The 26,287-nt window shown below is 40.9% G+C and overlaps 1 protein-coding gene across 1 annotated transcript in view; it reads left to right on the top strand.

The window, feature by feature from the left end:
- ZNF385C (zinc finger protein 385C) overlaps window positions 1–26,287 on the top strand; it is a 133,327-nt gene that overhangs the window by 87,569 nt on the left and 19,471 nt on the right.

Genomic DNA, 26,287 nt, shown 5'->3' with positions numbered 1-26,287 from the left:
AGCACAATAGCAGTGCAACTAAAAAACATGTGACTAGTTTTATTGCAAGAAATACATGGCTAAATGTATAACATGCAGTGTTTTTCTGTGAGGCATTTATCCTCAGTGCAAGAGAATTACCAGTGCAGAGCCATACAATTGCAGAGACCGCTATTTCTTAACCCATTAATGCCAGAATTAGGCTGAATGAAGCAGCTCTGGACCTAGGCTTTTTTTTTTTCAGAAAATTCCAAACTGGAAATAAATTAGTCAATTTATGCTATACAAGATACTGTCATTACTATGGGACATCAGCTAAATGTTAACACAAGGTTTAATTATTTCAGTCACCAGTGGATTAATTTAGCACAATGTAACTCGTTAAAACTATATATATATATATATATATATATATATATATATATATATATATATATATATATATATATTTACAATTATCCAGGAAAAATGAATGGATTTCAGTCATAGTTTCAGGAGGCATCTTGCACCTCAGGTCAGTAGCACCACCGATTCTCTGCAATAAATGTGCAAGACAGTTTTTTATTTACACATTTGCTATAGCAAGACTAAGAGAATGGCTAGTGGGGGCAAAAGGGGTATTTCAATAAGAAAAGCAGGCATAATAGGTATATATTTATACCCCTCACACCAATACCACCCTCCAGCTTTGATCTGCAGCCCTTTGTGAAGTCTACACTGTGCGTAGCATCCACAATTTTTAAGATCCAGTATAATTTATATGAATGCAGAGAAAAGACCACTCAAAAGTATATAGGCATTCTAGTGTAAATAACCATTGTAAATGTAACAAACTGATCTCCCATGCAACTTTTATTAAAGTTCTTCACTAATGAAATTGTTTGTTGAGTAATACTGTATATATAGACACTTTATTATGTTAGACCATGACAGATCATAACACATACCAAATGCTTCTTACTCATGCACCAATATGGGATCCACACAGTCAAGAGACCAAACAAATAATTATGGGTATATGAGTTAGTAATTCCATTGTAATTAACAAAGATTGAGCAGGAACTCAAAAACAAAAACAAGTTTATCAGAGCATTAGTGTGTTCCATCATAATAATGTTTAATTTTTTTATTATTATTTTTATAACTTTATTTATAGCAATCTTGTGATGTACACATGAAGATTAAAGCAGGACACATTACAAGAAATATGATTCAGATATGTGAGAATGTCCATACTTGAGTTTGCCATGCAGAGGCAAGGATCAAAAATTTTCTTATATACAACAATATAATAAAATAATTGCCCAGCACTCACAGTAAGCATCAAGGTGCACGCAGCAAGGATCCTGCACCAATCCTTCAAATGATAGTAAATCCAAGAAAGAGCCACAGCACCTGATTATGCATCAAACATGTAGATTTATTGTGAAGACATCACCATGTACAGAAACAACGTTTCGGTCAACAATAGACCTTAATCATGTTATAAAAATGAACACACCTGGTCACTTCTTATACCCTTACATCTGGGCGGGGTTTCAAATACCTGTATAGGTGTAACAATATAATTGAAACATACATCTTATTCTAAGAGCTCCCTCTAGTGGACACAGGGTAGAATATCTTCTTAACCCTTTATGATCTGAAAGACATATATCCAAAATTATATATTGACAGGTCTAAATCACATTTATTTACAAAATAATATTAAAATCACAACCTTCATATGATGTTAATACACCACACTGTTAGAACAAGAAATATTAACTCCTTATTAAATTTATTTGTTATATCATATAGTGGCATTCCAGTCTATCTCCTTGTTCATCCCAAAAGGGATAAGTGACTGAAGTGTGTAAATCCAGAAAGACTCCCTACTTTTAAGGATCTTAACCCTATCCCCACCACGTCTAGGCCTTTTTATATGTTCTAAGATCTGAAATCTTAGTTGTGCTATGGAATGGCCCGCTTCTACAAAATGATTAGCCACTGGGGCATCTAATTTTTTACACCTGATATTTGACTTATGTTCATTCATCCTGTCCCTGACACATCTTGTCGACTCTCCAATATAAACCTTGGAGCATGGGCACTTAATATGGTAGATGATAAAATCAGTATTGCAGGTATAAAAACCTGAAATCTTAAAACGTCCGCCAGTTAGAGGATGAACAAAACCGTCGCCCTTGATCATATTGTTACAGTTACAGCAGCCAAGGCAGGAATCCCTTTTGGGATGAACAAGGAGATAGACTGGAATGACACTTTATGATATAACAAATACATTTAATAAGGAGTTAATATTTCTTGTTCTAACAGTGTGGTGTATTAACATCATATGAAGGTTGTGATTTTAATATTATTTTGTAAATAAATGTGATTTAGACCTGTCAATATATCATTTTGGATATATGTCTTTCAGATTATAAAGGGTTAAGAAGATGTTCTACCCTGTGTCCACTAGAGGGAGCTCTTAGAATAAGATGTATGTTTCAATTATATTGTTACACCTATACAGGTATTTGAAACCCCGCCCAGATGTAAGGGTATAAGAAGTGACCAGGTGTGTTCATTTTTATAACATGATTAAGGTCTATTGTTGACCGAAACGTTGTTTCTGTACATGGTGATGTCTTCACAATAAATCTACATGTTTGATGCATAATCAGGTGCTGTGGCTCTTTCTTGGATTTACTTATATACAACAACTAAGTGCTAAAATCCAGACCATACATGACAAATTAGAGATGAAAACATCCATGCCGTGTTGAATACATAAGGTTATGAACCGTTTACAGTACCAGAAACGTAACCTAGATACCTGATAATATGCATATTTATATTTGCCACGTAGGGGCTAGGATCAACTTTTCTTTAAATAAAACATATATATTAAACATACAATAAAACAACACACAAAAAAAAAAACTTACCCAGTGTCCGCAGATCTATAATGCTTAATTTTTAATGGATTTAAAGGGATACTAAACCCAATTTTTTCTTTCATGATTCATATAGAGCATGCATTTTTAAGCTACTTTCTAATTCGTTCCTATTATCAATTTTACTTCGTTCTCTTGCTATCTTTATTTAAAAAGCAGGAATGTAAAGCTTAGTAGCTGGCCCATTTTTGGTTCAGAACCTATCCAGGATGCTGACCCTAAAATAGGCTGGCTCCTAAGTTTTACATTCCTGCTTTTTTAAATAAAGATAGCAAGAGAACGAAGAAAAATTGACAATAGGAGTAAATCTACACTATATTTAGACCAATATAGTTAGATCAAAATAGTCAAAACTAGAACTTGCAACAGCAACACAAGGATACAATTTGTCTTTGCTACAACTTTGCCATGGACATGCTGGTGAAGTTTTGGAAAGGGGAGCAGGCTGCGCTGTTTTAAACCAGTACAGCCTTAATTTCCATCTAAAGGGGAGGAGAGTCCACGGCTTCAGTCATTACTTTTGGGTAATAAGAACCTGGCCACCAGGAGGAGGCAAAGATACCCCAGCCAAAGGCTTAAATACCTCCCCCACTTCCCTCATCTCCCAGTCATTCTTTGCCTTTCATCACAGGAGGATGGCAGAGAAGTGTCGAAGATTCAGAGTAGTCTCTTATGGAGGGTAGTACTCTTCACATTGGGATTGGAGTTTTAAAGTTAATGTAAATTTTTATGCTAAAGTGCCCGGTTTTTAAAAATTCAATTAAAAACAGGGGCACTTTAATTCATCAAAATTTACATTTCACTCGTGTTGTGACAAAATACTTACCTTTCTTCTACAAGATATGACGAGTCCACGGATTTCATCCTTACTTGTAGGATTCATCCTCTTGCCAACAGGAAGCGGCAAAGAGCACCACAGCAGAGCCGTATACACAGCTCCCCCCTCCCTCCACCTAAAGTCATTCTCTTTGCCTGTGTTAGTGATAGGAAGAGGTAAAGTGAGGTGTTAGTTTAGATTCTTCAATCAAGAAGTTTTTTTATTTTAAAATGGTGCCAGTGAGTACTATTTTTCTCAGGGAGAAATCGTCAGTCTGGATTTCCAACAGGAATGGAGACATTCATTTTTTCTGCCCTGATGTTGATGATCTTAGCAAAACGTTATCTAAGATCCATTCTGGTTCCCACAGAGCTTCTGAAGGTAGTGCAAGAAAGATCTTCAGTGTGGAGAACGGTGTCATGCTACAAGCAGCATTGAGGTATGTTCAGTCCTTTACTTCTGGGGAGACTTGTTATATCAGAACTGGCTGACATTATTCCCTACCGGGGAAGGGGTAAGCAGTAGACCTATATGCTTTATGGTGGTACTGGAATTACCGTTTTTTATATTGAATACTATATGTTATATGTGAGTCAATATGGGCTAGACACTGGGAGATGCGGTTCTAATTTTTAATACTTGGCCTAGAAAGATGGCTGTTTAGGTGGTCACTTTGGCTATACATTAGGGGACCACATGGCTTCACTAAATCTTCTTCCCATGCGGTTATGGGAACGGTTAATGCGTCGCCCATGGTGGGCGGGGCCTATTTCATGTGCTTAGGCACGCAGTTTTGTCTTCCCTATAAGGCAGCAAAGCTCGAGCTCCGGTGGGGCCCAAGTTACTTTTTCAATCACCGGATCGTTATTGGCACAGACTTGAGTACCCTGGGAGCAGGTAGGCGCCACGAGGTGCAGGGGCTGATATTGTTTTCAAACTTGGTTATATCGAATAAAGATGATATAAGATATGACTTCGCATTTTATACAAAATTGTGCAATATTAATTAGCTAATTTGAGCTACTTATTATAGTTTTTATTGCTAAAAAATCGTTTTTTTGTGAAATACAGAAAAATTGTTGCACTTTTATTATTTAAAGGCGCAGTTCTTTGTTTTTTTTTTAAATGTTTTCAGTCACTAAATAAGGTTAAGAACGACTATTGTTGCTATTGCTAGTCTGTTTAACATGTCTGAACTTGAGCAAACTCCTTGTTCTATGTGTTTGGATGCCATTGTGGAACCCCCTCTTACTTTGTGTACCTCTTGTACTGAAAGAGCCTTACAATGTAAAAAGCATATTTTATGTAAAGAAAGTGTGCCTAAGGATTATTCTCAGTTTGAAGAGAATCAGGATATGCCGCCAAATTCTACCCAAGTCTCACAACCTTTAACGCCCACACAAGCGACGCCGGGTTCCTCAACCGGGTCTTATTCATTTACTCTGCAGGATATAGCTGCAGTTATGTCAACTACTCTTACAGAGGTATTATCTAAGTTACCAGTGTTACAGGGCAAACGCAGTAGGACAGGTATCAATGTAAATACTGAGTCCTCTGACACCTTGTTGGCTATTTCCGATGTACCCTCAGAGGGATCTGAGTTGGGGGTCAGGTAACTTTTGTCTGAGGGAGAACTTTCGGAATCGGGAAGTTTGTTACCTCAGACAGACTCGGACGTCATGTCCTTTAGGTTTAAGCTGGAACACCTCCGCCTGTTACTTCGGGAGGTTTTAGCGACTCTGGATGACTGTGATTCTATTGTAGTACCACCAGAGAAATTGTGTAAAATGGACAAATACTTAGAGGTACCTGTTTACACTGATGTTTTTCCGGTTCCCAAGAGAATTTCGGAGATTATTAAAAGGTAATGGGACAGACCGGGTATACCGTTCTCTCCTTCTCCTAATTTTAAGAAAATGTATCCTATATCTGACACTGTCAGGGACTCTTGGCAGACAGTCCCTAAAGTGGAGGGAGCTATATCTACCCTGGCTAAGCGTAAAACTATTCCTATTGAGGACAGCTGTGCTTTCAAAGACCCTATGGATAAGAAATTGGAGGGTCTTCTAAAAAAGTTATTTATTCATCAGGGTTTCCTTTTACAACCGATAGCCTGCATTGTACCAGTTACCACTGCAGCGGATTTCTGGTTTGATGCCTTAGAAGAGTCTCTTAAAACTGAGACTCCTTTAGAGGATATTTTAGATATAATTAAGGCCCTCAAGCTGGCTAATTCTTTTATCACAAATGCCGCCTTTCAAATTGCTAAGTTGGCATCTAACAATGCTGGATTTGCCATTTTAGCGCGTAGAGCGTTATGGTTAAAATCTTGGTCTGCTGATGTGTCATCTAAGTCAAAGCTTTTGGCTATTCCTTTCAAGGGTAAGACCCTATTTGGGCCTGACTTGAAGGAAATCATTTCTGATATTACTGGTGGTAAAGGTCATCTCCTTCCTCAGGATAAGACTGCTAAATTGAGGGGTAAACAGAATAATTTTCGTTCCTTTCGGAACTTTAAAGGAGTACCCTCTTCTTCCACGAAACAAGAAGGGAATTTTGCTCAGGCCAAGTCTGTATGGAGACCCAACCAGGCTTGGAACAAGGGTAAACAACCCAAGAAGCCTGCTGCTGCTACCAAGACAGCATGAAGAGGCGGCCCCCGATCCGGGACGGGATCTAGTAGGGGGCAGACTTTTTCTCTTTGCCCAGGCTTGGGTAAGAGATGTTCAGGATCCTTGGACACTGGAAATCGTGTCCGAAGGGTATCAGCTGGAATTCAAAAGTTTTCTCCCAAGGGGGAGGTTTCTTCTTTCACGATTGTCTGCAGACCAGACAAAAAGAGAGGCGTTCTTACATTGTGTAAAAGACCTCTCTACTATTGGAGTAATTCGTCCCGTTCCAAGACTGGAGCAGGGACAGGGGTTTTACTCAAATCTTTTCATGGTTCCCAAAAAAGAGGGCATGTTTCGACCCATTTTAGATCTAAAGAGTCTAAACAAGTTTCTCAGAGTCCCTTCCTTAATGATGTTTCAGCGTTACGATGTGATTCGCCTTATCTTATCTTCCATTCTGATAAGGTGGTTTTATGTACCAAACCTGCTTTCCTTCCTAAGGTTGTTTCTAATAAGAATATTAATCAGGAAAAAATGTTCCTTCATTATGTCCTAACCCTTCTTCTAAGAAGGAGCGTTTGTTGCATAACCTGGACGTGGTCCGTGCCCTGAAGTTTTACTTGCAGGCGACTAAGGATTTCCGTCAATCATCTTCATTATTCATGTCTTTTCTGGAAAGCGTAGGGGTCAGAAAGCTACTGCTACCTCTCTTTCTTTTTGGCTGAAGAGTATCATCCGTCTGGCGTATGAGACTGCTGGACAGCAGCCTCCTGAATTACGGCTCATTCTACTAGGACTATGGCTTCCTCATGGGCATTTAAAAACGATGCTTCTGTTGAACAGATTTGCAAGGCTGCAACTTGGTCGTCTCTTCACACTTTTTCCAAATTTTCCAAATTTGATACTTTTGCTTCTTCTGAGGCTGGTTTTGGGAGAAAGGTTCTTCAAGCAATGGTGCTTTCCGTTTAGGTTCCTGTCTTGTCCCTCCCTTTCATCCGTGTCCTGTAGCTTTGGTATTGTATCCCACAAGTAAGGATGAAATCTGTGGACTTGTCATATCTTGTAAAAGAAAAGGAAATTTATGCTTACCTGATAAATTTATTTCTTCTACGATATGACGAGTCCACGGCCCACCCTGTCATTTTTTTAGACAGGTTTAGCTTATATTATAAACTTCAGTCACCTCTGCACCTTTGACTTTTCCTTTCACTTCCTAACTTCGATCGAATGACTGGAGGTGGAGGGAGTGGGGGAGCTGTGTATACGGCTCTGCTGTGGTGCTCTTTGCCGCTTCCTGTTGGCAGGAGGATGAATCCCACAAGTAAGGATGAAATCCGTGGACTCGTCATATCAAAGAAGAAATAAATTTATCAGGTAAGCATAAATTTCCTTTTTAATCTTGACAGTCGCTCCAACTTACTCCGCCCGTCGCAAAGCCTCTTCCTGGGTCTAAAATGAGGAATCCGGCTTCCTCCAATCACGGCTTCCAACCAGACACTGATTCCCCAGTGGAGAAGCCGTGATTGGAGGATGAATGATCCATACTTTCTGACGTCAGAAATGGCTTTGCAACTACCAGGGGAAGCTGGAGAGGCTGTCAAGTTTAAAAGGTAAGTATTTTTTCACAACGAGTGAAATGTAAATTTTGATGAATTAAAGTGTCCCTATTTTTAATCTAATTTTTTAAAACCGGGCACTTAGGCATCAAAATTTAAATTCAATTTAAGTAGTCCTGTCAGACACAGTCCGGAGATGCTGGGAGAGTCTTTCTGCGAATCCATCCCGACTCATATTAAAGGGACATGAAACCCAAATATTTTTCTTTCATGATTTAGAAAGAGCATACAATTATAAACAACTTTCTAATTTACTTTTATTATCTAATTTGCTTTATTCTCTTGATATTCTTTGCTAAAAAGCATATCTAGATATGCTTAGTAGCTGCTGATTGGTAGCTGCACATAGATGCCTCCTGTGGTTGGTTCACCGTGTGCATTGCTATTTCTTCATTAAAGTATATCTAAAGAATGAAGCAAATTAGGTAATGGAAGTAAATTGGAATGTTGTTTAAAATTGTATTCTCTACCTTAATCATGAAAGAAAATGTTTGGGTATAGTGTCCCTTTAACAGCTCCACAAGCAATTGGCGTTGACAAGTTTCGCTGCCTTCTTTCTGTACTCAAGTCCATGTCAGGAGCGAGGCTACTAACCTGTCACATTTGAAGGGCCGTGTTCCTGTTCCACGGCGTAGATTCTGGTAAGATTGTTTAATTTTTTATTATATAATGATAACACAGAAGACAGGGTCACAGTGTAAAGCCTTTTATCTTTATAGAATCAAGGGTTAATATTCCTGAAAAGGTGATTATTGAACAGGGGGGTTTATACATGATATTGTTTTTGTGTCATTGCTGCGTTATTTGCGAGATGAGGCTCTGGCAATGTGTGAAACTTTCAGGTTACTTACAGGAGTATTTTGCGGCCCTTTTTGGTGTGCTTTTCTCCTTAGTGCAGGGGGCGGTCCTGCCAGGCATTCCTTGTGACTGGGTGTGGTGTCTCTTCCTCTGTGGATCAGCGGTGCAGGAGACGAAAGTTTCCATAGTCTGGGTCATAAGAGGTGGTGAGTGCCCCGGCCATTGGAGGTTATAAAGGTGCCTATTTATTAAGTTAATCTAGTCTGTAATACAGGCAAAAGCTATGGAGGACTCATAGGTCTCAGTCCTGTGTTTATTGGGAGGAGGTTCTGGTAGATCAGCCTGCTCAACTATGTTCCACATACCTTGATAAAATAACGACATCTAAAAGTAAACGGATGTCTAGTACTACTGAGCCATCCACCTGAGGGTTCCCCATCCCGAGAGGTGTGTTCCCTGCATAAATCTCCAATTGCACATGTAGTTTCCCAGGGTCCAACCATTACTCCTATGGGAGAGATTTGTTGGCCGTCAGATTTTGCGGATCAACTGCAAACGGCGGTATCGAAAGTGATCCATGCCTTACCACCTTCTGCTAAGTGCAAGCGTTGGGTGTATCATGGCGGCCCGGCCCAGGGGTTTTCTACGCCTATGGAAATTTTAGAGGCGTTATACGATGAAAAAGCCCACCCCGACTCTTTGGAGGAGGCCCCTTCTGGGTGTCATCTAAACCTCCGGCTGCGGAGGATCCTGACTTTAGGTTTAGAATAGAGAATTTACGCTTTATGCTGAAGCAAGTGCTTGCTACTCTACACAATTCCTAAACTTGATAAGGTATACAAGGACAGGGTGGTGCCTCAGACCTTCCCGGTTCCTGTTAAGATGGCTAATATTATTAAAAATGAATGGGAGCGATTAGGTTCTTCCTTTTCCCCTTATTCTTCCTTTAAGAAACTGTTCCCCGTTCCGGACTCTCCGCTTGAGCTGTGGGATACTGTCCCTAAGGTGGATGGTGCTATCTCCATGCTCGCAAAGCGGACAACTAGTCCCCTCGAGGATAGTTTGTCGTTTAAGGAGCCCATGGATAAAAAGTTGGAAAACATGTTAAGGAAGATGTTTCAGCACACATCGTTTGTTTTTCATCTTGCAGCGGCCGTAGCCATGGTTGCCAGACCTGCGACATATTGGTGTGAATACCTGTGTGAAATGGTCGAGGGGTAGACTTCCATCAACGAGATACAGGATAAGATTAGGGCGCTGAAGTTCGCCAATTTTTTCATCTGTGATGCCAATATGCAAATTATTTGCCTGAACGCTAAGGTGTCAGGTTTTTCCGTTTTAGCTTGCAGGGCTTTGTGGCTAAAGTCTTAGTCTGCGGACATGACCTCTAAGTCAAGGCTGTTGTCCCAAGCAGAAAGGAGTCTAGGGCAATATTCAAATATTTTTGTGGTTCCAAAGAAGGAGGGTACGTTTCGCCCGATTCTGGACCGAAAGTGTTTAAACAGGTTTCTGGCTGTTTCATGGTTCAAAATGGAAACAATCAGATCTATTCTGCCCCTAGTTCAAGAGGGACAGTTCATGACGACACTTACCTTCATGTGCCAATTCACAGGGACCACTTCAAGTTCCTAAGATTTGCGTTTTTGGACCAACACTTCCAGTATGTGGCCCTTCCCTTTTGTCTGACGACAGCCCCGAGAGTCTTCACAAAGGTTCAGTGGGCGCTACTTGCAGTGGATGACATCCTAGTCCAGGCACCGTTGTGCAGTCTCGCAGAGGATCATTCGAGGGCTTCCTTGGTTTCCAGCAACAGGGTGGTGTTCCTGGGCACGTTAATAGACTCTATGTCCATGAAAATATTTCTCACAGATCATCAACGCAAGAAGATTGCGTCCGCCTGTCTTGCCCTTCAGTCCTCCTTAAGTCCCTCGTTGGCTCAGTGTATGGACGTCTTTGTGGCATAGACGTCATCCCATTGGCCAGGTTCCATCTCAGACCTCTTCAATTGTGCATGTTGAGACAGTGGAACAGCGATCATTCAGATCTATCACAGCAGTTATCCATGGGTACTCAGACTCGGTACTCCCTCTCTTGGTGGATCCGTCCGGAGCAACTGTCCCTGGGGACATCCTTCTTGAGACCGTCCTGGGAGATTGTGACCATGGACGAGAGTCTGGCAGGATGGGGAGCTGTTTGGGGTGCCAGGATGCCACAAGGAAAATGGTCCCGGGAGGAGTCTCTAAATATTCTAGAACTCCGAGCAATCTACACTGCCCTGAAGGCATGGCCCCTCTGGGGTCATTCAGCTTCATCAGATTCCAGACCGACAACATTACCTCAGTGACTTACATCAACTATCAGGGGGGTACGAGGAGCTCTCTAGCAATGAGGGAGGTGTCTCGAATTTTGGAGTGGGCCGAGTCCCACAGCTGCTCGCTCTCATCGATTCACATTCCAGGTGTGGACAACTGGGAAGCGGACTTTCTGAGCAGGCAATCATTCCATCCGGGGGGAATGGTCTCTTCACTCCGAAATGTTTGCGGAGATTTGTCTCAGATGGGGAACGCCGGAGATAGATCTCATGGCGTCCAGACTCAATTGCAAGCTACCCCAATATGGGTCAAGGTCCAGGGATCCACAGGCAGAACTGATAGATGTCTTAGCGGTGCCTTGGGGGTTCAGCCTAGCTTACATTTTTCCTCCGTTACTACTTCTACCTTGTGTAGTGGCATGCATCAAACAGGAGCGAGCTTCGACCATTTTGATTGCTCCATTGTGGCCGCGTAGGACGTGGTTTGCGGATCTGGTGGGGATATCATCCTCTAAGCTGTGGAGGTTACCCTGTCGCAGGGATCTGCTGGAAGAGGGTCCCTTTCAACATTACAATCTCGATTCTCTGAGGCTGACTGCATGGAGATTGAACGCCTAGTCTTGGCCAAGAGAGGCTTTTCTGAAGGTGTGATTGATACTTTGGTTCAGGCAAGGAAGCCAGTCACTCGTCGCATCTACTATAAGGTGTGGAGGACTTACTTGTCCTGGTGTGAGATGCATGGATATCCTTGGCACAAGGTGAAGGTATCCAGGATTCTGTCTTTTCTCCAAGATGGTTTGGAGCAGCGTCTTGCCACCAGTTCCTTAAAGGGACAGATTTCGGCATTATCAGTTTTGTTACATAGGAGACTCTCTGAGCTCCCTGACATTCAATCTTTTGTTCAGGCTCTGTCTAGAATCAGGCCTGTCTTTAGACAGTCTGCTCATCCATGGAGCTTAAACTTGGTCCTGAAGGTATTGCAGAGGGTTCCGTTTGAGCCTATGCATTCCATTCACATTAAGATTCTGTCTTCGAAGGTTCTCTCTGTGTTGGCTATCGCATCGGCATGCAGCGTATCTGAACTGGCTGCCTTGCAATGTGAGCCTCCTTATCTGGTTGTTCATGCGGATAAGGCTGTTCTTTGCACTGGTTTGGGGTTTCTTTCCAAGGTGGTGTCTAACCGTGACATCAATCAGGAAATTGTTGTTCCTTCTTTGTGTCCTAACCCTTCTTCTTCTAAGGAGAGGTTACTTCATAAACTGGATGTGGTTCGTGCCTTAAAGTTCTATCTTCAGGCTACAAATGATTTCAGACAGTCTACATCTCTTTTTGTGATGTATTCGGGGAAGTGCAAGGGGCAGAGGGCCTCTTCAACTTCTTTGTCCTTTTGGTTGAGGAGCTTGATTCGCAAGGGACATAGGCCTCCTCAGAGGATCACGGCTCATTCAACTAGAGCTGTGGCTTTGTCTTCGGCCTTCAAGAATGAGACCTCTATGGAGCAGATTTGTAAGGAGGCTACCTGGTCCTCCTTATACACGTTTACAAAGTTTTACAAATTTGACGTTTTTGCTTCTGCGGAAGCTGTTTTTGGGAGAAAGGTTTTGCAGGATGTGGTGCCCTCAGGCTAGGGTCCGCCTTTTTACCCTCCCGGTTTCATTCAGTGTCTATAAAATTGGGTAAAAGTTTCCCAAAAGTAATGAATGAAGCCGTGTACTCTCCTCCCCTTTAGATGGAAAACATAAATGATTCTTACCTGATAATTTTATTTCCATCGTGGGACGGAGAGTCCACGGCACCCTCCCGTAACTCCGGTGGGCGGCCCTAAATTTAATTCATCTTCTGGCACCATTTATACCCTGATATTTAGGGCCGCTGCTGGGCGGCAATACATTTAATTCATCTTCTGGCACCATTTATACTCTGATATTTCTCCTATTGTTCCTTGTTCCCTCGGCAGAATGACTGGGGGATGAGGGAAGTGGGGGAGGTATTTAAGCCTTTGGATGGGGTGTCTTTGCCTCCTCCTGGTGGCCAGGTTCTTATTTCCCAAAAGTAATGAATGAATCCGTGGACTCTCCTCCCCACGATGGAAATAAAATTATCAGGTAAGCATAATTTATTGTTTTTATTTTTTTTGCAAGTTATTTGCAGTTATATTTTTAACTGTTGACAGTGATTTGTTTGCATTTAAAGGCCTTTATCACATCCCTTTAACCTCTAGGCTCTTGTCGGCCAACCTGATTCCTGGCTCTCCTGTGCGCAGCCAGCCTGCAAATTTCCCTGCTTGATAACAAAAGGAAGATATTCCCCTTTGATGTCCGTTCTGGATGTTAACATTTCCCAGCGAGAAGGCTGCAGATAAGCCTCAAGAAGCATTTGCTAATTGCGTTTGAACTTTCTGGCAAAGATAATTGCTTGATTGTCCCAGCGGGATACATCTCCTATTGTGTTCACGTGCAATAATAAACTAAGCTGGTAGAATATGATAAAATATTCTCCTTGGAGATGAGGCTCTGTCATATACATGCGCAGCTGCACAATAAACTTTCAGAAGATCAGAGCTACACTGAAGAGGTTTAAAAAACCATGATGTATGTTAAAGGGACACTGAACCCACATTTTTTTTTTTGTGATTCATATAGAACATGCAGTTTTAAGCATCTTTCTAATTTACTCTTATTATCAAATTTCTTCGTTCTCTTGCTATCTTTATTTGAAAAAGAAGGCATCTGAGCTAAGGAGTCAGCCAATTTTTTGGTTTAGAACACTGGACAGCACTTGTTTATTGGTGCTGTCCAATCAACAAGGACAACCCAGGTTCACCAAAAATGGACTGACATTCTTGCTTTTCAAATAAAGATACCAAGAGAATGAAGAAAATTTGATAAGAGGAGTAAATTAGAAAGTTGCTTAAAATTGCATGCTCTATCTGAATCACAAAATAAAAAAATTGGGTTCAGTGTCCTTTTAACAGATAAAATTGCTAAAATCGTGAAAAATTCTCACACTTTTCTCACAAATCTAATTTAATTTTAATGGGATTTACAACATACTTTGGGCCAGATTACAATTGGAGTGGTATTGAACGCTCCTGCTTGAGTGTTAACATTATAAGTAAGCTTTTTACGCTCATCGGGTAGTGCTTGTATTGCAAGTTGAAAGTAAACTGTTTTCGCTTATGTGCTAACCTTACAATATCGCGTGCAATAACATATTCCCCTCTATAAGTCAATAGAGCAAAAAAAGTGGGGGGAAAAACCCTTATCACAATCAAACCCGATCTCATATTCTCAAATGTTCTTCATAGAAGAATATGTTCTATTTATTCATAAATACATATTTCTACATATATATGATGGTATTTTGATACAATATATTTCTATACCTGTATGCATACATGATTATATATAGGTATATATATATATATATATATATATATATATATATATATATATATATATATATATATATATATATATATATATGAATATCTATATAAAAATACATATAGCATATTCTGTTATGCGCAGAACATTGGAATGTGAAATAGTTACAGTAAATACGTAGTATAACACTTTATTATATATTAATATTGCATAAATATGTTTTTACATGTTTTCATCTACTTGACTGCGAAGGGTTTCAATAAACATATTTATGTCTACATATGTGTACATATGTATTTATGTGTTTATAGGTGTATGTATGTGTGTAAATACATATATACAGATATAAATACATCTGTATACACATATAAACATATATATATAAGGAACAATAGAATATAGCTATTATCTTTGTATTGACTCATGCCTCACAAATTAAGCAGATTTACACTTGTGTAATATGATTTTTATAAATTCTTCATTATTCTTTATTGCATCAACTAATTCTGATGTCCATGTACCATTGTAAATAGCCCAATCACTTTTAGAGACATATAAAAGTTATTTTTTCTACTAAATCATTCTTAAAATATACATCATTAAAGGGACAGTCAAGTCAAAAATAAACTTTCATGATTCAGATAGGGCATGTAATTTTAAACAACTTTTCAATTTACCTTTATCATCAAATGTGCTTTGTTCTCTTGGTATTCTTAGTTGAAAGCTAAACCTAGGTAGGATCATATGATAATTTCTAAGCCCTTGAAGGCCGCCTCTTATCACATGCTTTTTTATTTGCTTTTCACAACAGGGGAGAGCTAGTTCATGTGAGCCATATAGATAACATTGTGATCACGCTTGTGGCAGACACTGCACTAATTGGCTAAAATGCAAGTCAATAGATAATAAATAAAATGTCATGTGATCAGGGGGCTATCAGAAGATGCTTAGATAAAAGTTAATCACAGAGGTAAAATATATTAATATAACAGTGTTGGTTATACAAATCTGGGGAATGTGTAATAAAGGGATTATCTATATTTTAAAACAATAACAATTCTGGTTTAGACTGTCCCTTTAAATCAGTTTTCCATTATTTACTTTAAATAATTACACTAGTTTAAAGGGACAGTTTACTCATAAATGTTCTCCCCTTTAACTTGTTCCCAATGATCCACTTTACCTGCTTGAGTGTATTAAATTGTTTACAAGTATTTCCATTTCTCTTATGTTGGTATTTTAAATAGTTGATTTAGCCTGCGGTATCCCCACCCATCCTGAAAGTTTTTGGCCTTAAGGCCAAGCTGTGTAAACACAGCCAGCTGAAGAAATTACACTCCCAGTGGGGTATAGAAGAGATAAGGTAATACAATTTTCATTTTCCATTGTTCTCTCCAAGTATTGGTGATTGTTTTATGGACAGATATAAGATAAATAAGCAGGTATATGTACAAAATGTGATAAAGTAATGAGATCTGATTATACCTACAAGCTCAACCCATTTTATTAGGTTGTGGCTTAAAAACACAAAATCAGCTAATTTATATACACAAATAAGCCTTAAAGAGCAAATCTCATACATTTTATACTCTGCAGCTGGTAAAAAAAGAAATTGCAAACACATTAAGGGAAAAACAATATATAGTATACTGTCCCTTTAAAGGTTGTATTAAATTATTACAAGTAGCATTTTCCAAATGTACACATAAGATAGAGATAGACATTATACATTGCACTATATTTATACCATCTTCAACCAGGAATTTTACTCATTTCAATTCTTGTTTTAGATACATATTTATAGTTTTAAGGGACATGAGAAATGTTTATAGGAGCACATAACTGACAGTGAATTCAAGTATAGACAGCACATGAATTTGCGCCAGTAGCTAGAAACTCATTAAAAGAAAATATAAACTACATGTAAATTAAGTCTGTAATTGTCAACAGTCCCAAGATTGAGTAGTATGTGAGCAACATGAAATTTCAGTACCTTGTGGCTCCCTGGTGTATAATAGTTTGTATAACATTAGTCTTTCTCACCTGTCGCTGTTGAAGTCGAGGGCTGTCCAAATGCTAATGCTGAGCGCTCACATGGGGAAGTCACTTATTAAACATTGCCAGAAAATAAATTAAAAAAACGCCCATTTCCTTCCTAAGATAGGGAGCGTCCACGGCTTCATTCCTTACTGTTGGGAAATACAACACCTGGCCACCAGGAGGAGGCGAAGACACCCCAGCCAAAGGCTTAAATATCCCTCCCACTTCCTCATCACCCCAGTCATTCTTTGCCTTTCGTCACGTTAGAAGGTGGCAGAGAAGTGTCAGAAGATTCGGAGAGTCCTGACAAAGGGTATCTGCCCTTCGAGATAGGACTGGAGTTTTAAGTAGTCATGTCAACCTCTCAGTGAGTATTGATGATAGTTAGAGTCTGGAGATGTAGAGAAAGTTTTTTTCCGCAAAACCATCCAGACTACTGCTAACAGCTCTTAAGCAATCAGTGTTGATGAATTTCACTGCGTGCTTTCTCTCACTCAAGTCCATGTCAGGAGCGCTGCTATAAGACTGTCACACTTGAGAAGCTGTGTTCCATTCCACAGCATGGATCCTGGAGGTAAGATCGTTTCAATTTTTACACATAAAACACTATAACAGGGTCACAGTGGGGCTCCTTTATACCTTGATAGGATCCAGGGTTAATATCTTCTGAATGGGGTTTATTGAACAGGTGGGTTTAATTAATCAGTGTATTAATTACTTACATGCTGCTTTTTGTGATTTTTTTCCTTGGCTGATAGACTGTGTGTTTTTGGCTGGAACAAACACTTTTACGTTTCACTTTTGTTTTTTAAAGTGTTGCACAGCTCCTATTACTTGCTGTACTTGTAATAACAGGAAGTACTGTCTTGCACTCCATGTGACTTAGGGTCTATGTTCATTTCCTCCATTCTGGCTGAGACTTGAACCTGAGGAGAGCGTTTCCTCTGTTAACTGTCTGGGTCTAGGAGGTGGTGAGTGCCCCAGCTATTGGGAGTATAAAGGTGCAGTTTTCTATAATAAAAAAACGTTTGTATTTGTGTCCTTCTGTGAGTATAACCTGAGCTATGGAGAACTCTGACATGTTAGAAGGTACTCCTATTGTACTAAATCATACCTGTTTATATTGTGAGGAGGCTGTGGTTTTTCCCGCCCACTCAATTATGTTCCACATGCCTTAACATTATTATAAGGTCTAAGAAGGGAGACAAGCCTGCTAAGGCTCTTAGTCCCTCTGAGCCGTCTACCTCTCAGGACTCGGCATCCCGTGAGATTACTACCCTTGCTACATTATCCACTCCACATGCAGTTCCCCGTAGCACATCTAATCCTCCATCCGGAGGTGGCCTTCTTCCTACGGACTTTGCCGTACAGTTACAAACGGCAGTTTCTGCAGCCCTCAGGGCATTACCTCGCTCTAAAAAACGCCAGAGAAAGGTTAAACATAGCTCTCCTGACCCAGAGTCATCTAAATATTTATCGGATTTAGCTATTATGTCCCAGTTATCCAATGATGAGTTAACCTCTGTAGCTTCAGAGGATGAACTTTCTGGGTCGGAGTCTTTAGCATCTAAGCCTCCTGCTGTAGAGGAACAGTCCTTTAGATTTAAAATTGAGCACTTGCCTTTTTTATTAAAGGAGGTTCTGTCTACGTTAGAGGTTACAGAGACCACGCTGCCTGAAGAACCTATGATACCTAAATTAGACAGAGTTTAAGAAGACAGGAAAGTTCCTTTGACTTTTCCTGTGCCGATTAAGATGGCAAACATTATTAAGAATGAATAGAAAAAAATTGGTTCTTCCTTTTCCCCCTCGTCTACTTTTAAAAAGTGGTTCCCAATCCCAGACTCTCAACTGGATTTGTGGGGCTCCATTCCTAAGGTGGATGGTGCCATCTCTACACTTGCTAAACGTACTACTATACCTCTTGAGTATAGTTCTTCATTCAAAGAGCTGATGGATATGAAAATGGAAACCTTTCTGAGAAAGATGTTTCAACATACAGGATTTTTGTTTCAACTGGCGGCTGCAGTTGTCGCGGTTGCCGGACCGGCTACCCACTGGTGCGACTCTTTGATATGGAGTCTCCCCTCGAGGATATTCAAGACAGAATTAAAGCTCTGAGAATTGCTCATTCTTTTATCTGTGATGCAAACATGCAAATTATTCGCCTAAATGCAAAGGCCTCTGACTTTGCGGTCCTAGCCCGCGGGGCGCTCTGGTTGAAGTCTTGGTCTGCGGATATGACTTCTAAGTCCAGACTCCTTTCTCTTCCCTTTAAGGGAAATATTTTATTTGGTCCAGGTCTGGACTCCATTATTTCTATGGTTACTGGAGGCAAGGGTGCCTTCCTACCGCAAGATAAGAAGAACAAGTCTAAGGGACAACAATCTTCTAATTTTAGTTCCTTTCGTTCTGACAAATCCCAACGACAACAATCCTCCTCTAAGCTCAAGCAACCCAAGAGTACTTGGAAGCCGGCTCAGTCCTGGAATAAATCCAAGCAGAATAAGAAGCCCGCCGAAAACAAATCGTCATGAAGGGGCAACCCCCGATCCAGGACCGGGTCATGTAAGGGGTAGACTGTCTCTTTTTTCAGACGCCTGGTTCAAGGATGTACAGGATCCATTGGTCCTGGAGGTGGTATCCCAGGAATACAAGATAGGCTTCAAATCTCATCTGCCAAGGGGCAGATTCCTTCTCTCGAATCTGTCTACCAGACCAGAAGAGAGGGATGCCTTTCTAGAGTGTGTTTGGAATCTATCCTCCTTAGGAGTTGTTGTCCCGGTGCCTATTGAAGAAAGAGGTTTTTTTGTTTTATTCAAACCTTTTCGTGGTCCCAAAGAAGGAGGGAACGTTCCGCACAATTCTGGACCTAAAGTGCTTAAAGAAATTCCTCAGTGTCCCTTACTTCAAGATGGAGACGAAAAGGTCCATCCTTCCTTCAATTCAGGAAGGCCAGTTTATGACCACTGTAGATCAGAGGGACGCTTACCTTCATGTTCCAATCCACAGGGAACACATTCAGTTCCTGAGGTTTGCATTCCTGGACCAGCACTTCCATTGCCCTTCCGTTTGGCCTAGCTACTGCTCCAAGAATCTTTACGAAGGTTCTGGGGGCTCTTATAGCCGTTGCCAGAACTCAGGGTATAGCTGTAGCCCATACTTTGATGATATTCTGGTGTAAGCACCATCCTTTCATCTTGCAGAATAATTCTCGGAGTCCCGTCTCAGTCTTCTTCGATCATATGGATGGAAGATAAACTTGGAAAAGATTTCTCTTTTCCCAAGTACCAGGGTGGAATTACTGGGTACTATAATAGACTCCATATCCCTGAGGATATTTCTAACAGAACAGAAAGTTGCAAGCTGTCACAAATACCTCATGATTTAGCTGCCATGGGATTAAGTCTCTTTAGTTTGTGAGCTAAAAACTGTTGTTGTTTTTTTAAGAAGAACTGTGTGCTGTGTTAGATAAGCATATGATTTCTATTTAATGTGCCAGAACCCCTAATAAATAGTTTCTAAGTTCCACTTGACTAAATGTTATCATATAGGCATTGGTGCATTCAGGCAGTAAAAGTGTTGGTTTTAGAGACAGAAACTGATAAGGTCAATAAAGGGACATGGATACCATGTAGATATGTGTTCAAAACATGTTATGACATTAGATGAAGGGAAATATGGCAACCATGTCATATTTGGTATCAAACTGATTCTCACAATGTAAATAAGAGTTTGCCTTTCTGTCTATATGAAAATTATGTATCTAGCAGAAAATTATAATGTGTTCTCTGATGTCAGCCAAAGGTACTTAAAGTTTATTGACTGCTGTAAAAGATAGGGGGTTTCCCAGCCAGCCCCTGCAAAGGGGGTGAGGTCAGTCAACCTGATCTATTGAAAAAATGTATAAGGGTCTTGTGTTTTAACAATGAAATTGTCATTCTTACAAGGGAGGCTGTGACGAATGGAGTAAGGTCCCATTGCTTCATGCCATCTCCCTGGCACAGATATTGAGACTAGTAAAGTATAAAATCAGCTTTTTCTCATTTTTATTTAAAAAACTATTTGCTTGTGTGTAATTTTACTTGTAACAACTTTTTATTAATAATGCATTGTGCATAATAATTTTTGGCATAATAAATAATTAATTTATTAAGCTTTGGCCTTTGTCTAATATTTGAACCACGTTACTGAAAGAGACTGGCAGTTATAAAACGGTATAGTAGGTTATTTTTTGCTAAATTGTATTCTGAGAGTTAATGTGTAAATCTGGGGTTTCCTTAAGATTTCCCATATCATATAATCTTAAGTGGTGGCAGATAGATATCATTTTTAGTTTAATGTGGGTGGCATTAAAGGGGAGTTTTGGGCATTTCTTTTAAGTCTAGTACAGACTAGAGAGTGTTTTTAACCCTTGCACCCACTGAACTACATCACAAGCTTGCCTGGCGTGGCTAAATTGTGACCGATTAGTGACAGTAGAAGGGGTCTGATATTTTTTCAGTGCCAAACAAGTGACTGGCACAGGGTTGGTTAACCCTGGTTGTCACAAATTGGTGGGCAGCGGTGTAGATTTTAGTGCTTGTGGATTTGCTAGTGTGAAAATCCCGGTACTAAAAGAAATTGTGTTTCTCACCATTTCCAAAGGCTAAAACTCAGTGCATCATATAGTCACACATTGCAATCGGTCCCCTTCCCTATTCTGTTTTTCTATTTTATTTTTACTATGGAAGCATACCAGCAGCAGACCAAGGAAATGCTGACACCGTTATTCCAGAAGCGAAATATCCCATCCCGTGGAAAGAACAATGATGAACTAATACAAGCTCTTTTTGAATATGATAACAGCCAAGCCACACCAGCTGAAGCCTCAGGAGAGGTGTCTGCTGCTGTGGGCAGTGATTCATCAGGATCTGGGGATCCATTGGACTGTTATTTGCAAACTGTACTGAAACATATGGGCTCAGCGGATGCAAGTTTGTGCATGCGGATGATTGCAAAATTTTATGAGAGACAGGCTGCTAGGGAATCAGCTGAGAGACAGGCTGCTGTGGAAGCAGCTGAGAGACAGGCTGCTGCAGCTGAGAGAGAGGCTGCTGTGGAAGCAGCTGAGAGACAGGCTGCTAGGGAAGCTGAGAGAAAGTCTCTGGAAGCTGAAAGACAGGCTGCTGAATGACATGCTGACAGAGAGTATCAGCTACAGCTTACACGGTTGGAGTGAGGGACTGTCTCACCTGTTGTTAGGGAACCTAGTGACCCCTCTGTTCCCAGGGTGCGGGCAGATAATTGTCCCACTCTGGAGAAAGATGGCAATGTGGATGTGTTCCTGCATAGCTTTGAAAAAGTTTGCAGACAGTTCCAGCTGCCAAGGGAGCAGTGGGCCAAGTATCTTACTCCTGGTCTGAAAGGTCCTGCACTGGAGGCTTTTGCTGAACTACCCCCAGAGTTTGATCAGGACTATGATGCCATCAAAGCTGCACTGCAATGGAGGTATAATCTTACTCCTGAGGTGTACAGGAATAAATGTTGTTCTCTGCAGAAGGGTTCATCCGAGAGCTATACTGCAGTTTTTGGAAACCTGATGACAGCCTTTAAACAGTGGATCAGAGGGCTAAATATTGCCACTATAGAAGAACTGGAAGATCTAATGGTAAATGAGCAATTTGTGCAGCTGTGCCCAGCAGAAGTCCAAGAATGGGTTTTGGATCGTAAACCCAATTGGAAGCGGATGACCTGGCAGATTTTTACACAGCCAACAGGTCACCAGGGAATGGGAGAAAATCCTTTATAAAGGGGGCATCCACATGGAAAGGAGCTGCTCCACGACCCCCCTTCACAAAGCCTGTTGTGCCTTTGTTTAACATGTCTGTTCCCTCTGGGAAAGGAGGGGCAGGGGCTGCATCTGGGCAGGGGGATACCCGCAGGTGTTTTGCTTGCAACAAGGTGGGCCACATCAGCTCCACTTGCCCAGAGAAGATTAACTTGGTACAATCAGCTGGAGTGGGTAATCTTTCAAAAGCACCAGCTTCTGTTTTGTTCATTACACGTCCAGAGGAAAGCAACTAGGAGAACTTGCAACCTGTGCTTGTCGGAACTAAGGTAATACTTGGGCTTCGGGACACAGGTACCGCAGTGACTCTTGTATGTCCAGGGCTGGTGAGCTCTAAGGACATTATTCCTGGCAGGACTGTAGCAGTTAAAGGTATTGGGGGAATGTAACTTGCATTGCCTATGGCACGTGTATGTCTTGATTGAGGAGCGGGGAGAGGTTTAAGAAATGTGGAGGTATCTGAAAATATTCCTAATGATGTTTTACTGGGTACTGATCTGGGTAGATTGTTATCTCTGTATGTGCCTGACAATGCTACATATGACCTAGTGACATTAGCTGAAGAACCCTGATGTGAAAAGGGATGGGTGTAGAAATGCTCAGAGACATGCTGACCAGGAGGGAGGACAGAGTGCATGTGTGCAAAGTGCTGTGCCTGAACTGGGGGTGTCTGTGCTGAGATGTGAACCTGTAAGGGGAGAGTCTGACTGGGGCGAAAGACGGATAGATGGTGTGGGTCTGTCTGTGCTTAAACCAGCAGGATCTGCACATTTAAAGTTAACTGTACAGTGTGAGACTGACTGAGGAGAAAGGCAGATAGACGATGTTGGGCTCTGTGTGCCTGAACCGAGTTTAACTGTACTGAATGAAACTGTCTGTGAGAGGAGGCAGATGAGTGGTGAGTGTCTGTCTGTGATTGAATCAGTTGATTCTATAGAAGGAAGTGAGGATATGTTGGGAGAAAATGACTGGGTGACTGGGCCGCTGGATGATACAGAGAAGTGTATTTACACAGCCCCACAGTGCCATTCAGCAGATACACTGATAGGTGTGCAGAATCAGAGTCCCCAGCAGGTTCAGCAGATAGGACCCACAGTGGAGAAGAGGGGGGCAGTTAGGCAACCCTCTAACAACCATAACAAAGTGCAGGAGTACAGGAATTCTACTCCAGTGAAAGGGCAGGAGCCCTGGGTAGTTAAGCAGCAACTGACAGCACACAATGGGGCCTATCTATCAAGCTCCAAAAGGATCTTGACGGCCCGTGTTTCTGGTGAGTCTTCAGAGCAGTTATGAAGCAGCGGTCACAAAGACCATTACACCAGTAGCTCTTGTGAGCTGCTGGTGCAATGTTAAATGCGGAGTGCGTATTGCTCTCCGCATTCAGCGATGTCTTGCGGACCTGATCCGCCCTGTCGGATCAGGTCCGCAAGACATTTCTTAAATATGCCTCACTATGTTCAGAGAGCACACAATATGTAGACCCTAGGCTTCACAGACACCTCTGTAACCAGGTATGATGTACCATTTAGGGACAAGATGCAAGCCTCATTGGGGAATGTACCTGCAAAACCCAGAGATGCCAATGCCATATTCCTACAAAAACAGTTGCAGGATTCTACTGCCAGAGAGGGAGTGTATGAGATGGGGCAAAATGTTCTGGTACTAACACCCATGAGGCAGAACAAGCTACAGGCTGCATGGGAGGGTCCCTGCAATATATTAAATTAGCTGGGTAGAACAAATTGTGTGTAATTTTTAAATGGAGGGCATCCTGATGGCAAAACTGCAATATGCAGTTTGTCTGGCAATAGCGTTATCACCGCAAGGGGAAGATCCCTTTGATACGCAGCTGGAGTAGCTTGTGGCCACATCCCCTTGCGTCTCTTATTTGGGGGAGGTGTCACAAATACCTCATGATTTAGCTGCCAAGTGGTTAAGTCTCTTTAGTTTGTGAGCTAAAAACAGTTGTTTGTTTTTTTAAGAAGAACTGTGTGCTGTGTTAGGTAAGCATATGATATCTATTTGATGTGTCAGAACCCCTAATAAATAGTCCCACTTGACTAAATGTTATCATATAGGCATTGGTGCATTCAGACAGTAAAAGTGTCAGTTTTATAGACACAGAGCAGTGCTTCTTCTCAGAAACTGATAAGGTCAATAAAGGGACATGGGTACCATGTAGATATGTGTTTAAAACATGTTATGACATTAGATGAAGGCAAATATGGCAACCATGTGATGTTTGGTATCAACCTGATTCTAACAATGTAAATAAGAGATTGCCTTTCTGTCTATATGAAAATGGATGTATCTAGCAGAAAATTATAATGTGTTCTCTGATGTCAGCCAAAGGTACTTAAAGTTTATTGACTGTTGTAACAAATAGGGGGTTTCCCAGCCAGCCCCTGCAAAGGGGGTGAGGTCAGGCAACCTGATCTATTGAAAAAATGTATAAGGGTCTTGTGTTTTAACAATGAAATTGTCATTCTTACAAGGGAGGCTGTGACTAATGGAGTAAGGATCCATTGCTTCATGCCATCTCCCTGGCACAGATATTAAGACTAGTAAAATATAAAATCTGCATTTTCTCCTTTTTATTTTAAAAAACTGCTTGCTTGTAATTTTACTTGTAACAACTTTTTATTAATAATGCATCGTGCATAATAATTTTTGGCATAATAAATAATTAATTTATTAAGCTTTGGCCTTAGTCTAATATTTGAACCATGTTACTGAAAGAGACTGGTAGTTATAAGACGGTATAGTATTGTATTCTGAGAGTTAATGTGTAAATTTGGGGTTTCCTTAAGATTTCCCATATCATATAATCTTAAGTGGTAGCAGATAGATATAATTTTTAGTTAAGTGTGGGTGGCATTAAAGGGGAGTTTGGGGCATTTATTTTACGTCTAGTACAGACTAGAGTGTTGGTAACCCTTGCACCCACTGAACTATGTCACAAGCTTGCCTGGCATGGCTAGATTGTGACTGATTAGTGACAGTAGAAGGGGTCTGATAAACCTTTCGGTGCCAAACAAGTGACTGGTGCAGGGTTAGTAAACCCTGGTTGTCACACAAGATAACTTTGTCATGTCTTGCCCTCCGGACCTCCTTGAGTCCCTCTGTGGCTCTGTGTATGGAGGTGATTGGTCTCATGGTGTCCTGCATGGACATCATTCCTTTTGCCAGGTTCAGTCTCAGACTCAAGAGAATCGCTCTCTTGGTGGCTCTGTCCTGATCGTCTGTTGCTTCTTAAAGGGACAGTCTAGGCCAAAATAAACTTTCATGATTCAGATAGAGCATGTAATTTTAAACAATTTTCCAATTTACTTTTATCACCAATTTTGCTTTGTTCTCTTGGTATTCTTAGTTGAAAGCTTAACCTAGGAGGTTCATATGCTAATTTTTTAGACCTTGAAGCCCACCTCTTTCAGATTGCATTTTAACAGTTTTTCACCATTAGAGGGTGTTAGTTCACGTATTTCATATAGATAACACTGTGCTCGTGCACGAGAAGTTATCTGGGAGCAGGCACTGATTGGCTAGACTGCAAGTCTGTCAAAAGAACTGAAAAAAGGGGCAGTTTGCAGAGGCTTAGATACAAGATAATCACAGAGGTTAAAAGTATATTATTATAACTGTGTTGATTATGCAAAACTGGGAAATGGGTAATAAAGGGATTATCTATCTTTTAAAACAATAAAAATTCTGGTGTAGACTGTCCCTTTAAGACCATCCTGGGAGATTGTGACTGCGGACGCAAGCCTATCCAAATGGGGAGCAGTTTGGTGTGCCAGGAAGGCACAGGGGTTGTGGACTCAGGAGGAGTCCTCCCTCCTGATCAATATTTTGGAACTGTGGGCAATCTTCAAGGCCTTGAAGGCTTGGCCACTTCTGGGTTCGTCCCAGTTTATCAGATTCTAATCAGACAATATAACCTCAGTGGCTTACATCAA

Source organism: Bombina bombina, chromosome 1 (genome assembly GCF_027579735.1).
Source record: "Bombina bombina isolate aBomBom1 chromosome 1, aBomBom1.pri, whole genome shotgun sequence".
Taxonomy (NCBI): domain Eukaryota; kingdom Metazoa; phylum Chordata; class Amphibia; order Anura; family Bombinatoridae; genus Bombina; species Bombina bombina.
This window is presented reverse-complemented; position numbering and strand designations above follow the sequence as displayed.